This window comes from Triplophysa rosa, linkage group LG20, assembly GCF_024868665.1.
Source record: "Triplophysa rosa linkage group LG20, Trosa_1v2, whole genome shotgun sequence".
NCBI classification, from domain to species: Eukaryota; Metazoa; Chordata; class Actinopteri; order Cypriniformes; family Nemacheilidae; genus Triplophysa; species Triplophysa rosa.
Window position 1 is genome coordinate 21,485,450 of NC_079909.1, and position 17,197 is coordinate 21,502,646.

The 17,197-nt window shown below is 37.6% G+C and overlaps 1 protein-coding gene across 5 annotated transcripts in view; it reads left to right on the plus strand.

Annotated features, from left to right (window-relative positions):
- il1rapl1b (interleukin 1 receptor accessory protein-like 1b) overlaps positions 1–17,197 on the plus strand; it is a 164,022-nt gene that overhangs the window by 135,733 nt on the left and 11,092 nt on the right. The gene's annotated exons all lie outside the window — the stretch shown is intronic.

Sequence of the window (17,197 nt, forward strand, 5' to 3'; positions counted from 1 at the left end):
ATGAAAAAGGCCACGTATGACGAGTTTGACAAACCCAAACGGTACCGTCTTAAGAAGCTGCTAAGTACTGTTAGAAGCTCTTTGAATTGACATGGTAACAAATGCATTTGGCATGTTCATTTCAGGCGTACTTCTGTGTATTGCCATTATTGAGTATTTATTTCATTTTATTTTTCATGGCACCGTTAAGACTTGGCTCTTTTAACATCAATGGGTGTCGTGATGCTGTTAAACGGACCAGTCTTTTTGATTATGTAATGCTAAAGAGCATCAGTGTAGTGTTTCTTCAGGAAAACCATCATTTCGGCCTTGATGAACCACTGTTTTTTAACTCGTTTTTAAGTGGTAATAATTGCACGTTTGACACAATTGTTAAATCCTTTATGGAAGAAGGGTTGACTAAAGTTTCTGATTTAATTGACATTTCATCGAAAACATGGAGGTCAATGGTGGACATTTGTAATCAAATAGGTTTTAGGACCATTGAGCGGTTTGTAGGCAGTTTGAAAGCAGCTTTTCCTTCAACTCTCCGTTTGTTTGTAAGCAGTTTTCTGTCTGGGGGTCCTTCCAGGGTTTCCTTCCCTAAGCTTATTGTCTCTCCAAGGATTTTTACAGAAGATGATCGTGACAGGAAACTACTGACATTTGCTAGGCTACTTGAAGTTGATTTCCAGGCTGCTGGAAAAAGAGACCTCTATCAGATTTGCATTAAAGCTAATTATTTTGATGTTATCCAAGACAGATGTGACACAAAATGGAGAGAATTTTTGACTGTTTCCTCGGCTATCTCTCCTTCTTGGAGGCTTTTCTATAAGGGTCCTCTTCCTAAACGGGCAGGAGATTTAGAGTGGAGAATAATGCATTGTGCATTGCCCACCAACACTCACGTTTCCAAGTTTAATCCGGATGTTTCATCAGGTTGCTCTTTCTGTCCTGCACTGGAATCTGTTTTTCATGTTTTCACAGAGTGTTTTAGACTGGTGTCGCTATTTACTTTGTTAGAAAGATTAATCGGCGATTTGGGTTTTGTATTTAATAAGGTACTTTTTGTTTTTGGTTGCAAGTATTCACGAGCACACATACGACAGTGTACTGTGGCTAACTTCATTATTGGGCAAGCCAAACTAGCCATATGGAAGTCTGGCAGGCTAGCTGCTGAAGGGCGAAATGTTGATGTTCTTCAACTATTTACTGCTTTGGTGGAATCAAGAATAAGGGTCGAGCACAGATTTTTTCAAATGACTGATAACTTGCTTGAATTTGAATTCAAATGGTGTGTAAATGGTGCTATATCAGGGCTCTAGACTAACTTTTTGCACTGGTTGCACTGGTACGCCTAACTTTTTTTCTTAGGTGCACCAGCACAAAAGTTAGGTGCACCCAAATTTTCGACCGCATCGCATTTAACACCGCAGTTTTACCAGTTCACTTTTTTTTTAAATCGCTGTCCATATAGGCAAAATTGACTTGTAAATGATTAACTAACATCTGGTGAACATAAAGTTCTTTATTTGAAGCACAATTCTACAAGAAAGGTAACTTACTGAAAAAGTGTTGGTGCTTAAAGTGCTTCACTGAACTGAAACTTAAAACATCTCAAGATAAATGGACCAGAGCTTGACATAACCTGGGAGGTTGATGGCTCCGTGGCAGAGCATTGCTTATGATTTTCGGACCGATCAGGCCTTAACTTAACATTATTCACGAAAAAGTTGTCAATCGTTCTTTTCATCTTCTCTCATCATCCGCGGCTACATCCTGTCAGGGATTGGCAGAAGAAGAACCCAAGCGCAGGCAGGCAGTGAAGGGGTTAACAGACAAGACTTTATTTATACAAAAACGCAAAACAAAACACCCTCAATGGGGAAAACAGAACTAAGAAATACACATAAAACAAACGACTTCCCACGTGGGGGACAAAATGAAAACAAGAACAGTAAAACTAAAGGACACGACCAAACGTCTTAAATAATACAAGGCAGGAAAAACACAAAACTCACAAAACACGAACAGGGCGAGGAACAGGACCACAGGTAACCACACGAGCAAGGGCACAAGAACACGAGAGACCGCAGTACAACGTACATGCACAGAACACAGTACACAACGTAATACACGAGCACAGGACAAAGAAACAAGAGGGTATATATAGGGAAGACAAACGAGGGATAACGACACGGGGCAGGTGTGGGTAATAAAACACTCAGGGAAAGTTAACGAGGAAACGAGATGGCGGGAACAGAGACGAGTCACTGGAGAGAACGTATATTATTGTCAAAAGGACAATAATATGTTTCTCTCCACACATAACCAAAGGCTTTGTCATGACTCTGCTACAGGACCAAGAAAAACATGACTAAATGAAACAGAGCCATGACACATCCACTCTGTTTAACTGACGGGCCTATAGGCTACTCACCTCTTTGTCTGACTGCAGCACACGCATTTTCACACATACACACCCGAGGTTGCGCTAGACTTTTTTATTGTCCGTCATTTTGACTGACAGGCTCGTAAAAAATCTGTCATAATCCATTATTACCCGTCACCATGGTGCAAGGTGGCGTTAGGTGGTAATTAGTATGTTCGTGACGTCATCACGCTGTACTTGCGTCTCAGAACTTGTTCTATTTTAATACAACTGAATGCCCAATAAAGCCGTTGTTGTTTATATTCATCTATATATTTAATGTTTTAATGTTTATGTACATATGTGATTCGATCTGGGAAAACCCAACACATGGTGCAAATTTATATATTACAGTTTTTGATACCATATTCAATCCCTTTCCAAATCAGTTTTTATTTTGCTTATACCTTGTGTATGTAACAAAAGTTGGTCGGCTGAAGCGCTAGGATTTTCAGGAACGGAATTTGGAGGAAAACGGGTTTAAAGTTAAGTGATGAAAATAAAAGCACAACAGTCCAGAATCACAAGTAAAAGTCACTTTACAGTGGTAAAAGACTTACTCTAATAACAATTTAATAAAAAAAACATTTCCCAGTTTTTAAGTCTATAAAAATTACTGTACAAAACCGTTTGAATAAAACGAAAGTAAGGAAAATGGTGCGGGCACACTTAAAGAACGAGAGCTCTCTGCCATTATCACTACACAAGGAAACTAGCAAACAACTAATAAGCAGTGAAGCAAGTTTTACCTTGTTTATCATATGCATAGTGTCTGGACTTTTGATCATCCCTTGTATGTTCTGCTATCGCGGTCTGGCTCGCATGAGCAGCGGACCGGGAATAACTTCCGGTGCTGCAGAAGGGGAGCCCTGTCATCTCACGAAAACATTGTATAAAAAAACTTTGCATGCCCTAGTTTACACAGGACTGGCGGGAAATGTGCATTGATACTCCTTCATTCTTCATGTTATGTGGTTTACTTTGATAGGTGAACTGTCTTTCCCGCATCCCAGCATGACATCCGACGGGTTTTCCCAGATCGCATCACATATGTCTAGTCGGTAACAATGACGGGTGAAAACACGCACGTCCCTTCGCGAGCATATCGCGCTCTAATGAAGGGAAACAGGGAGTTACAAAATGCCCTCATTGTAATCCGTCAAAATGACGGACGGACGGCCTTCAGATTTTTCTGTCACTGGTAAAAAAAATCTGTCAATGACAGAGAATTTTCGTTTAACGCGACCTCTGGTACACACGTACAGGCAAATCTGGACCACGGCCAATCAGAGAGGGGGTCCGCCCTTCACTATCTCTGATTGGTTTAGACCACGATATGGGCCTAATGTGTGTCTGTTGTTGAATCACAGGGAGACTTTCAGAGTCGCAGAGACTTTTTCTCCCTCGAACGGCTGGCACTCTAGAGCCCTGTATATTGTCACTTTGTGAAGATGGAGAAATATTGTTTAATTGGTGTTTTTTTTTTTTTTAATTCATTAATTTATATATTTTATCTTTTTCTTTTCTATTTCTTCTCCCCTTTTCATGTCTCTTGAATAGATTGTTTTGTGGTATGTAGAACAATATAATGGTTTGTAGATGGTTTAATAAAGTGTGTGTAAAAGTCAAAAGTCTCTGTCTGTCTGTCTGTCTGTCTGTCTGTCTCTCTCTCTCTCTCTCTCTCTCTCTCTCTCTCTGTGTGCGCGCATGTGCGGAGCGGCTGGGGGAAATGCGTGAGAGTTTGAGCGAGTGGCGGCTTGTTTGAGTGAGTTTTCCTGATTTTTCTTCTTTATTACCTCGAAAGGTTAGTGGAGATTAGTTTGTTACCACTTGTAATTAGTTGTGGGAGCGGAAAATGCCGGTAGACTCTGATGGGTTTGCTACTTTAACAGCCCGGCATGTGTGTAAATGTTTACCGGATGAAACAATCTCTGTCGAAGATTGTTTAGCTGCTATAAGTAAAGAAATAGGTGCTCGGAACATTCTGTCGGCATCTAGAATGAACAAAGCTGTAGTTGTGTTTGTTAGGGAAGAGACTATGGTTCACCATTTAGTGGAACGAGTCACTTGAGCGATTGCTTAGCCGATACGGCAAAATTATGATGCCGATTAAAATGATCCCTCTTAGTGTTAAAAATCCAGATTTAAAACATGTTATGTCTTTTAGACGCCAGACTGCTATGATTTTGAATGCTGAATTACAATATTTGGACGTTTCTGCAAAATTGACGATGGCAGGTAAAGATTATACAATTTTTATCAGCACGGAATCAATGAAATGCTTCTCTTGTGGGGTTTTCGGACATACAAAATTGAAATGTACTAAAAATAAGGTGACTGAAAAAAATAACAGTCAGACTGAGCCTAAAACACTTCCGGAGCAGGCGGCTCCTGCCATGGAAAATAGTAACCAGGATGGCAGTGATAAAACTGATCAGCGGGCTGAATCAGATTCATTGTTAAAAGACGATGAAAATCTGGAAAAAGATGCCGTGATCAATCATGCTGAGAATACGGGAGAATGTTCACTGAACACTAATGTTTGCGCTGATATTCGCAGTGTGGTGAGCGGTGGGTCTGAGACTGCCGCTATGGGAAGCAGCGAATCAGAGAGCCCCGTGGAGCCAGATGAGCTTGTGGGAGAGTCCCAGGACTTGCAAACATCCGTTGACCTGTTACAGGTTGATATGGATCAACTATCGGAGGGAGATCAGGCTCAGTCTGTAGACACAAATTTGGACAACACTTGACAATTTGGATATCAGTTCCCAAGAAAGATTTGCAGACATCAAATGCAGCTCCCAAATAAAACCAAACTTGTTATACAGTAAAACAAATTAATGAGTTTCTCAATGAAACGTTTAATCAACGAAAACCAAAAATAGAGAAGTATTTCCCTGATTTACAATTGTTTGTTGATTCTTGCTTAATGGCTATGAGAAAAGCTTCTTTGGAGGAGCTTGATCAGCCTAAAAGATATCGACTAAAGAAATTTATCAGTGCTGTTAAAAAAAGAATAAATACATGTAAAAAAAATATTAATATGGTCATGTACATTAAGGTAATATATTATTCTTTTACATTTTTTAAATTTTTTATCATGACAACCTTAAACATTGGGACCTTTAATGTCAATGGCTGTCGATGTACAAGGAAGAGAGTTGCTTTACTTGATCATCTGCGGCTAAAACAGGCAGATGTTATTTTTTTACAAGAAACGCACACAGATAAGCAGAATCAAGCACAGTGGTATGGAGATTGGAAAGGCAGTGTTGAACTAAGTCATGGTACAAACCTTAGTGCAGGTGTTGCCATTCTTTTCTCTCCGTGCGTTAGTATGAAACCAGATGTGGTTGAAATAATACCTGCTAGGATTTTGAGAGCTGATATTGTTTTTGGTAATACTCATTTTTCCTTCATTAATGTGTATGCACCAAATGGTGGTCAAGAACGCACCTCTTTTTTTAAAACGCTATCTGATGCTTTATTAGAGCGCCCTCAGGGAAATGTTGTTGTACTTGGTGGAGATTTCAATAGCACTATCAATTCAGTTTTGGATAGGAATCATGATGAACCTCATCTTTCATCCACTGAGATTCTAAAGAAATTAATTATTGAACACAATTTAGTCGATGTGTGGAGAGAAGCCTTTCCTGGAGTCAAACAGTACACATGGCTAAAAGCTAATTCAAATAATATGTCAGGAGCTAGGCTTGATCGTTTTTATGTCGAAAAGGGTAATAGGAGTAGGTTTTTTAGAAGTTCGATCTCACCATCATTTCTGTCAGATCATCACTATGTGTCTATGGTAGTTTCTGTTTCTCTTTCTAAATCCCATAAAGCACAATGGCTGTTTAATAATTGCAGGACTGCAATTTTATTCACTCCTTTAATCTTTTCTGGAAAGCTTGGAGAGAGGAGAGATGTAAGTTCCAGTTACTGAGTCAATGGTGGGATGTTGGTAAAACACAAATCAAGTCTTTTTGCCAGCAGTACACTGCACATAGTGCTGGAATGCTCAAAGCAAGAATGAAATTTCTTGAACAAGATATCCTTGGGCAAAGCAGTGACTGTACTCACAATAATCCAACTTTTATTGACTCTGTAGCAAACGACAAACTCCTGTTAAAGAATCTCTTGGAAGAACGAGGAAAAACAACTCTTTTAAGGACTAGGTTTGCACAGCTGAACGACATGGATGCTCCTACATCATTCTTCTTTGGTCTTGAAAAAAAGCCAAGGGAACAAAAGATTCTTCATCAGTTGAAAATACCAGGTGGCGGTGGGATAATAGATCAACGGGAAATACAATCTTACGCTCTTTCCTTCTATGAGGATTTATACTGTTCGGAATCGTGTGATGATACAGCAACTGATGAACTTTTATGTGACCTATCCAAACTTACGGAAGAAGAAAAAAATGAGTTGGATGGGCCTTTGTCTTTTGGAGAGATTTCGCAAGCTGCTCAGGAAATGAGTTCTGGGAAGTCACCAGGATTGGATGGACTTTCTGCAGAATTTTTCAAATCCTTTTGGAATCTACTGGGGCAAGACTTATACAAAGTATTTCTTGAATGCATTAATCAAGGGACCTTGCCTTTGAGTTGTCGAAGAGCAATTTTAACATTGATCCCAAAAAAGGGGGACCTAGGGTCTCTGAAGAATTGGCAACCGGTATCACTGTTATGTGTTGACTTCAAGATTCTATCTAAATCTTTGACCAACAGACTTAAGAAATATATGGCATCAGTCATTCATATGGACCAAACATTTTGTGTTCCCAAGAGGACAATTTTTGATAGTCTGTTCTTGATGAGGGATATGATTACAGTGGCAAAAATGCAAAATTCGGATATAGGTTTTTTTTCATTGGATCAAGAAAAAGCATTTGACAGGGTTGACCACCAATATTTATTTAAAACTCTAGAAGCCTTTGGTTTTGGTCCTTATTTTGTATCCCTTATCAAAATGTTATATAATGACATATATGGTATGTTGAAGATTAATGGTTCTTTAACTAGGCCTTTCTCTGTAACTAGGGGCATAAGGCAGGGGTGTCCCCTTTCTGGACTTTTATATGCAATCTCAATTGAACCTTTATTAATCTCAATTAGGAGAGATCTAAGTGGTTATAATATTTCTAGTGACCCAAGTGTAGACTCAGTCAAAATTACAGCATATGCTGATGATGTAACAATAGTTATAAAAGACTAAGAAGATGTTACAAAATTGATTTCTTCTTTAAACAAATAACAACAAGCTTCATCTGCACGTGTTAATTGGGAAAAATGTGCATCTTTTCTTTTGGGTGATTGGCTGGGTACTGGACCCCCTAGGCTGCCGAAGCAATGTAGATGGGCCAGAGATGGTTTTAAAATCCTTGGCTTATTTTTTGGGACAAATAAATATACAGAAAAGAACTGGGAAGGGATAGGAGACAAGGTAATTCTTAGAATTCAGAAGTGGAGATGGATTGTACCATATCTCTCCTTTAGGGGGAGATGTTTGGTTATTAATAATCTAGCTGCTTCAATGTTATGGCATAAGCTTACCATTTTAGATCCTCCAAAAAAATAACTTTCCGTAATTCAAAAAGCTTTTGTTAATTTTTTGGGGATGGCTGCCATTGGCTTCCTCCAGGTGTCCTTTATCTTCCTGTAGCAGAGGGAGGACAAGGACTAATACATTTGGAATCCAAAGTTTTGGCAATGAGGTTACAATCTTTGCTAAAACTTTTATATAGTGCAGATCCCGTGCCTTGGGTTGCTTTTGGACTATATATACTTAAGGATTTTGGAGGATTTGGTCTAGATAAACAGTTGTTCTTAATGCAGGAGACTTTAATGGAGAAAGTGCATTCTTTAACTTCTAGTTTCTATGTAGGAGTGTTTAAATCTTGGAATTGTTTTAAAATACTGAGACATAAAGATGAACATTATGGTTTTTTAGAACCTATTTTTTTTAATCCCCTTTTTCAGGAATCAGATAATGTGTAATCATCTTTAGTCATTAAATTTTTGAATGCTGGGTTAACAAAAGTCATGGACTTGATTGATTTAAAGAATGGCCAATGGAAAACTGTGCAGGATATTGCTGATCATGTTGGAATAAAATCAGTAAGAATTGTGGAGGGATTAGTCAGGAACCTCAAGGCATCTTTCCCTCAGTCTTTTTTTTCTTTCATTAATAATTATTCTTTGAATGGTGTTAATTTTCTGAATTTTCCTGAGTTTAAGGTGGCTCTTAAAGATTGGGAAACTGATGATAAAAGTCAAACAAAATTGCTGAAAGGTTATGATGAACTGGTGTTTCATAATATTGGGAAAAAAATGTTATATGAAATTTGTGTAAAATCTGTACATTTGGGACAATTGAAACAAAGACCAGATACAAAATGGAGGTCTTGGTTTTCTATTTCAGATGAGATTTATCCATCATGGAGGTTACTGTACAAGCCTCCTATCTCAAAGAGATGTGTGGATATTCAGTGGAGGATACTACACTGTATTATAGCCTCAAACTCTTTTGTGTCTAAGATTAATGAAACTGTTTCACCAGAATGTCCTTTTTGTAAAGCTCTTGACAATGTGTTTCACATGTTTTTTATTTGAAATATTGGAGAAAATTATTGTGAAATTGGGTTTTACATTCACCAATAGTTTATTTATTTTGGTTTGAAAATATAAGAGGTCTTGGCAGCAACAGTGTTCACTTGCCAATTTTTTAATAGGACAAGCTAAACTTGTCATTTTAATGTCTCATAAGTGTAAAAATGCTGGTGAAGATGTGAGTCTACTAACCCTGTTTAAGTCCTTAGTGGAGTCAAGAGTGGTGATCGAATTTACCTATTATCAACATACTAATAATGTCCTTTATTTTGAATGGAAATGGAGTTATGGAGGAACTTTGGTGACTGTGTGTGATTCAGGGAATTTGGTTTTTAATTGGTAATATATGGGATTCTGAAGATGTGTTTTTTTTGTGTTTGTTTTAGAATGATTGTATAAAGTGTTTTGAAAAGTCAAAAGTCTCTCTCTCTCTCTCTCTCTCTCTCTCTCTCTCTCTCTCTCTCTCTCTCTCTCTCTCTCTCTCTCTTCTCTGGTGCATTGCTGGGAGTGAGCGTGGTGCGTGAGAGGCACATGTGAGAGCGTGAAGTTTCTAAAATATTTTTTCACGTTTTTTTCTAACTTTTTCTTCTTTCTTTCTTTTTCTTTCTTTTACTTAAATCACTATTGCTTTATTGAATTATTTAAATTAGTGCGTTGGTTTATAAAAAATACGAGATGGCTTCTACCCCCGCGGGGGGAAGGTCGTCTCTTTCACTTCGAATATGGCTTTAGGTGTGTTCGGTAGCAGGCACAACGATTGAGGAGGTTCTTGTTAGCAACAGGGAACAGTTAGGACACGGTAATATTGTGTTATGCATCGCGCAATGGAACAAAAGCAGTTGTCGTGTTTTTAAAAAACGAGCAACATGTTTTCAAGGTAATCGAAAGCGGCATTTGGGTAAAAGAACATTTGTTCCATTATCTCCGCCTTTTTGCACCAGCTACAAAAGTATCATCTCCAGATGTACCCCCTTTTGTTAAAGATGATGCGATTGTACGAGAATTATCCCGCTTTTGGCTAGTGCTGTTAAAGTTATTCCTTTGGGCTGTAAGTCCGCTGAGCTCAAGCATGTTATGTCTTTCCGGCGACAAGTCTACATGTTTTTGACATCTCCCACTAAAACACTTGATGTTTCTTTTCGAGTGGTTTGTGGAGAAAGCTCTTATATGGTTTATGCGAGCACTGACAATTTACGTTGTTTTGAGTGCGGAGATATAGGTCATAAAAGATTTTCTTGCCCTCATAAACAACGAGATAAGGAAATAGCAGGGACATCAGGTGTGACAGATGCGAATGGTGAAGTTAGTGTTGAAAACAGAGCACCGATTAATAATGATGGGCAAAGAGAGATAAAAAATGCGAAAGGTGAAAATGAAACTGTTGTGAGTGTTGAGGTGAATGCAAATACCAATGAAAATTCTTCGGTTGAAAAAAAAGTAAGTTGAGATTACGATGGTATTGTTGCTGGCAATGAAGAAACGGACAAAGACTCTGAAGACGAGAGTTTTAGAGATGATGATTCGTGTACTGATGTAGATGTCAGTTTATCTGAAGAATTCTATCATGTTGAACAAATTAATAACTTTTTGGATGAAAATAAAGGCAAGAGTACTAATATCGAAGATTCCTTTCCTGACCTAGAGAAATTTGTTAGGTCTGTAACGAAAGCTCGCAAGGAATGCAGCGATGAAACTTTATCGCAGCAAAAGAGATTTAGATTAAAAAATCTGACAACGGCTAGACAAAGAATTAGGAAGAATAAAGCAAAACGTAGATCTACTAGGAAAAATATAAAATAAGAGCACATGGGGATGAGGCCTTTTCTTTGCTTTATCATCTTCTTTTCCTTTTCCCTTCCCTTATTTATCATGGATGGTCTAATAGTAGGATCTTTAAATGTAAATGGGGCTAGGGATAGGAATAAATGCTCTTTATTGAGCTTAAGAGAGTTTGAGGCTAAAAGATATTCAGATTATTTTTTTACAAGAAACGCACAGCAATGATGAAAATGAAACTGACTGGAGATTGTGGTGGGAGGGAGACTATATTTTAAGCCACGGGACCAACCTTAGTGCAGGTGTGGCAATACTTTTTCCCCTGGTTATAAAGTTAATATTTTATCCCAATCTGAAGCAGTAAAAGGGCGTTTACTTGTTATTAGAGTAGAATTTAAATCTAGAGTTTTTGTTTTAATTAATGTTTATCACCCCACAACAGGTAGAGAGAGAATATCTTTTTTTCATAAATTTAAGATGTGTTTTCTACTTATGCTAATGAGGAGTTTGTAATAGTTGGAGGTGACTGGAACTGTACCCTAGATTTTACATGTGATAGAAATAATGAAGAACCTCATTATCCATCAGCAGTTTCTCTAAAAGAGATTATTACACAGTTTGGGTTTGTTGATGCTTGGAGAGAAAAAAATAGAACAATAAAACAGTATACATGGATTAAAGTCACAGAAAATAGAGTCAGTGCAGCACGGTTAGACAGACTGTATGTCAAGAATACAATGTGCAGTAGAATAGAAGAGACACTTATATCCCCTGTCTTTTTTTCAGACCATCATTTGATAACTTTAAAAATTGTATTAACACAAACAATCGCTCATTGCTTTTATTGGAAATTTAATAATAAACTATTAGAGGATAATGACTTTCATGAAAAATTTGGAATATTTTGGAATATGTGGAGTGAGCAAAAAAGTAATTATGAAAATCTTCTTCAATGGTGGGAGGTGGGAAAAACCCAAATTAAACTTTTTAGTCAACAGTATTCATCTCAAGCCCTGAGTAGAAATAAAATAAAAATGACTAAATTAGAAAATGACATTTCTGCTTTACAAGATTTTCTGGTTAATCAAAATGACAAAGATGTTCAAGACAATATATTAAGGAAAAAACAAGAGTTAAGTGCTATGTTACATGAAAAAGTGAAAGGTGCACTAATAAGAACAAAGTTTATTTCAATAAACGATATAGATGCACCTACAAAGTTTTTTTTAATCTAGAAAAGAAGGTTGTTCAAAATAATTTAATGCACTGTTTAAAGAGACCTGATGTGTGTATTACTTCATATCCAATAATGATGAGAAGGACTGCCGTTGATTTTTATTCTGAATTATTTGCTAAAGAGAACATAGATCTTATTACTACTGATGAACTTTTTAATGATCTACCACGTCTGGGAGAAAAAGAAAGACTGGCTCTAGACTCTAATGTTACATTTGAGGAAATTGCTGATGCGGTTAAACAACTTTCGACTGGACGTGCACCAGGTCTTGATGGACTTACAGCGGAATTTTATAAATTCTTTTGGAAGATAATTGGACAGGACTTTTTTAAAGTCATGGAAGCAAGTTATGAATTAAAGATACTGCCAAGACGTTGTCAAAGGGCAGTCTTATCCCTTCTCCCAAAAAAAAGGGGATTTAGGTTTGCTTAAGAACTGGAGACCTGTCGCTGTTTTAAATTCTGATTATAAGATATTATCAAAATGTTTTGCAAATCGTCTCAAGAAGGTTTTAGTTTGTTTGATTCATGAAGACCAGTCTTATTGTATTCCCAAAAGATGCATTTATGACAATTTATTTCTAATGAGGGATCTTTCAGAATATTCAACAATGTTTAATGTAGATGTTGGCTTTTTGTCTTTAGACCAAGAAAAGGCATTTGATTTGGTAGATCACCAGTATTTGTTTCATGTGTTGAAATGTTTTGGTATTGGAGATAGAATGTTATCATGGATAAAATTGTTGTATAATGGATCTGAGAGTTTGATAAAGGTAGGAGGTGGGTTGAGTGTACCAGTTAAGGTACAAAAAGGTATTAGACAAGGTTGTCCAATGTCTGGCCAATTGTACAGCTTAGCAATTGAACCTTTATTGTGTTTGTTAAGACGCAATTTAAAAGGATTAACGATAAATGGAAGTTTAAGAAAAGAGCCTATTGTATTGTCAGCATATGCTGATGATATTACTGTTATTGTTCAACACAACAGCAAAATGATGTACAAATTTGAATAGAGACTTTAAGAATGTATGAAAGGGCTTCATCTGCTAGACTTAATTGGGACAAAACATAAGCTCTGTGGTATAGCTCTTTTAAGAATAACATGCTTTTGCCAAAACTTCCAAATAATATTCAGTGGGGCACAGTTGGGATTAAATATTTGGGGGTATGCCTTGGTCATGAAGAATACAGAAAGAAAAATTGGGAGGGGCTAATGGAAAAAGTTCATGCTAGGTTGTCTAGATGGAAATGGATGCTACCCCAGTTATCATATAGGGGAAGAACACTGATTGCAAATAACCTGATTGCTTCCATGCTCTAGCACAAATTAATGGTCGTAGATCCACCAGCAATTTTAATCCAAGAATTTCAAAAGGCTCTTGTTGGTATTTTTTGGACTGGTCATCATTGGCTGAGAGCTGCTGCACTTTATCTTCCAGTCCAAGAAGGTGGACAGGGACTTATAGATATCCGAGCTAGAGTGGCAACTTTTCGTCTGCAGGCTGTTCAGCGGCTTTTATTTCATCAACATTCTGGATGGATGGACTTAATGTGTGCACTTTTACGTAAAGCTGGAAGGATGGGATTAGACAAACAGTTGTTTTCCATGAACCTAGAGAAAGCACCTTCAGATGGACTCAACGTTTTTTGTCTAAACATTTTGAAAATGTGGCGATTGTTTTTCATCTCAAGAGAATTTTCAAAACCAGGTCCATGGGTGTTTATAGAATCTCTCTTTTTTAATCCTCTTCTCCCTGTTGAGATTCTGAACTCTGACACTGTAAGGACAAGATTGATTTCTGCCGGTATATCCTCTCTTCAAGATTTACGGAAAGGACCTGGGTGGATTGAAGCTGAAGAACTTTCGTTAAAAGTGGGTTTTAGGTCTGTGCGTCTTATTAAACGACTGCTAGAGGACCTAGAATCTGTAATTACTTCTTCAGCTAGAGATATTCTTAAAGAACCCAGACTGGATGTAATTAAAGAGTTACAATTTTCTAGTTTAAATTTGTTGTTGAAGAATGACTGCCAGGAAGAAGACCCAACAAAATTACTCGCGTTGAAAATTCCAGAAATGGGACAATTCAATGACTTATCAAAAAAGACCTTATATATTGCATGTGTGAAAAGTTTATATTTTTAAGAACTTAAGGATTTAACAGTGAATAAATGGTCTTTAGTGTTAGAGTCAGGTTCTTCCCCGAAAGGTAGTTGGCGGTCCCTGTACAAAAAACCCATTGAGAAAAGAGTGGGAGATCTTCAGTGGAGAATTGTACATGGAATTTTAGCCACAAACAGACACATTGCACGACTGAATCCATTAGTTGGGGAGGGTTGCCCCTTTTGTAATACATTGCATTCATGCAATGTTATCGTTTAAATAATTTAATGCAGGTGGTTAAGAAATGGAGTCTGGAGTTAATGGGTTATTTTAATAGTTCATTGTTTATTTATGGTCCAAAGTATTGTGTAAAGAACAAACAAAAAGTGATTATTCTTATTTTTTTATATGGAATGGTGAAATTGGCAATTTGGTGTACTAGAAAAAACAAAATTGAAGGAAAAGGGTGCACTGATCCTACCTTATTGACAAAATGTTTTGTAAAAAAAAAGACTGACTGTAGAGCATGCTTATTATAGCCTTACTCATAATGTTGAATATTTTTTTCATTTGTGGGGTTTTAATGATTTCTTGTGTGTATCTGATGGGAATGAAAGTTTTTATCTAAATGTCTTTTAATTAATTTATGAAGAAATTAATTTAATTTATTATTTTTTTTAATTCTAAGTAAAGGTTCTTATTGTCTTTTAAAGCAAAAAATGTTATAGATTAATAAAAGTCATGTAAAAGTCAAGTCTCTCTCTCTCTCTCTCTCTCTCTCTCTCTCTCTCTCTCTCTCTCTCTCTCTCTCTCTCTCTCTCTCTCCCTCTCTCCCTCTCTCCCTCTCTCTCTCTCTCTCTCGCTCTCGCTCTCTCTCTCGCTCTCGCTCTCTGTCTCTCTGTCTCTCTCTGTCTCTCTCAATTTAAGCAATACAGCAGTCATATTTCTGCATGTAGGCTATTTAGGAAAAGTTCAAACATTATTTTTTATGTGATAACCTGGATCTTGAGCAAGGCACCTTACCCCTACTTGCTCCCCGGGCGCTGCAGTGATAGCTACCCACTGCTCCGGGTGTACGTGTGTTCACCACTTGCTGTGCGTGTGTTCACTACTCTCTGGATGGGTTAAATGCAGAGGTCACATTTCGGGTATGGGTCACCATATCTGACTAATAGGTCACTTTTACTTTCAACATGACATTTTTTACTCATTAGACACTTTCTGCATCCTCTTAACTATGAAACATGAGCTTGTCTGTGCTATTCCCTCTGTGGGAGGGTTTGACGGACATGTGAGCACTTTCTGTCAGGGATTTATGCTCAAGGCCTGAAACTGTTCCTGCTGCCCAAGGTCATAATTTAGCTTCTTCTTCTGTTTACCTTCTCGCTGATAGCATTGCTTGTAATTTATAGTATTGTTTTAATTAAATGGATTGAGATGATTCTAAGTGCGCACAGTTTTAAGACAAGCTATTTTTTACAATCTGAACTTCTGCCCAGAACATACAACTCAGAAATAAAGTACACAACCACAAAACCTGCAATGGCTGTGGAATTAAATATTTATACAAACGTCACAGAAACACTAAGCAGAACAAACACAAACATCATCAGACACACACACACACACACACAGAGAGAGAGAGAGAGATTTGTAACCCTCATTGTACCCTGTATTTTTCCCTTTTCCTCACCATTTCTCACACACTCTGAATGCATTCCACAGTGTTTTGAAGCGGCTGCAGCTGGATGCTGTGTGAACCCATAGCAGTCACATAACAGAATAAAAGATGTACATGTCCAGGAACTTCATAGCTAAAGCTCTCTGATGTCTGCAACTCTTGACAAACAAAGGGAAGAAAAATATTTAGTCCGCTTGACACGCTCAAAAGCATATTCTCGATTATCACGACAAACCGAATCCTCTGACAGATCCAGCCAGTAATAATCTAATGCTGCGAGCTGTGTCCACACAAGTGTCCTGCATTCCTCCAGATGCTCGAATCGTGCCGGGCATGCTTGCTCTAAATTGATTTTGACACAAGAGCTCAGTTATGGCTTTTTGAGAGCACAAATACTCCCGACAGCGTTTTAATGGGCAGATTGTGGATGATCCGCTCTGCTGGAGGGGAGTCAATAGAGCCAGCACACACAAAACACAATGAACAACACCACAGAGAGGCGCCCGCTGACTGACGCTCTTTCATCTGTGCTCGTTATCTACAATTATTATTATTATTGCATATCGGATTGTGAAGGAATCAACACTTGTTTACATTTCAGAAGTTTGTGTTTGGTGTGTGTGTGTGTGTGTGTGTGCAGAATAGGCTGTACAGTATAGTAGTAGTAGAATATAAAGTAGAATAAGTGAAATGTAATTTTTGATGTTTATCATTATGCTTGATTATACCGTATTTCATATAAAAAAACTGATGAGAGTAACTCCAGTGGTCAGGACGTGAAATTACATATTTCTTAATACTACTGACCCCCCCCCCTACCGTCGACATAATGGATCGAGGGCCGCTCTTGGTCAAGAATGTAAGGGCCGTTTTTAAGTCCCAATCCGCCGCTGACAGCCCCTCATTTTTTTTTAAAACATGTGCTGTGTAAAAACATCTGATGAACATATTAGAACCAGCAGTTTTACATCACATTCTAAATCATAAACATCTTTCTAAATTGCTTCTATTGTCTACCTCATTTGTAAGTTGCTTTGGATAAAAGCGTCTGCTAAATGACTAAATGTAATGTAAATGTAGATGTCTATATGACATCTGACAGCAGACGTCTCAGAGATGTATTGCACGAGCAAAAAATATCAAACGTCATGCAGATGTAAATGCAGACATCATATATATGAATGCCAGAGGGTTGTGTCATTTTAGTTCTTATGACACTGATGTATGTTTAAGTGTTCTAATACGTTTTATAGGTTTTATAAGATGGGTGTGATGACATGATATGTGTGTTTATGAATACATTTTCCAGAATATGGATTAGGATACTGCAGTGCAGAATGTCAGCGGCCGTTGCTGAGACATTTTTTTTTCTTTAACAGTGGAGA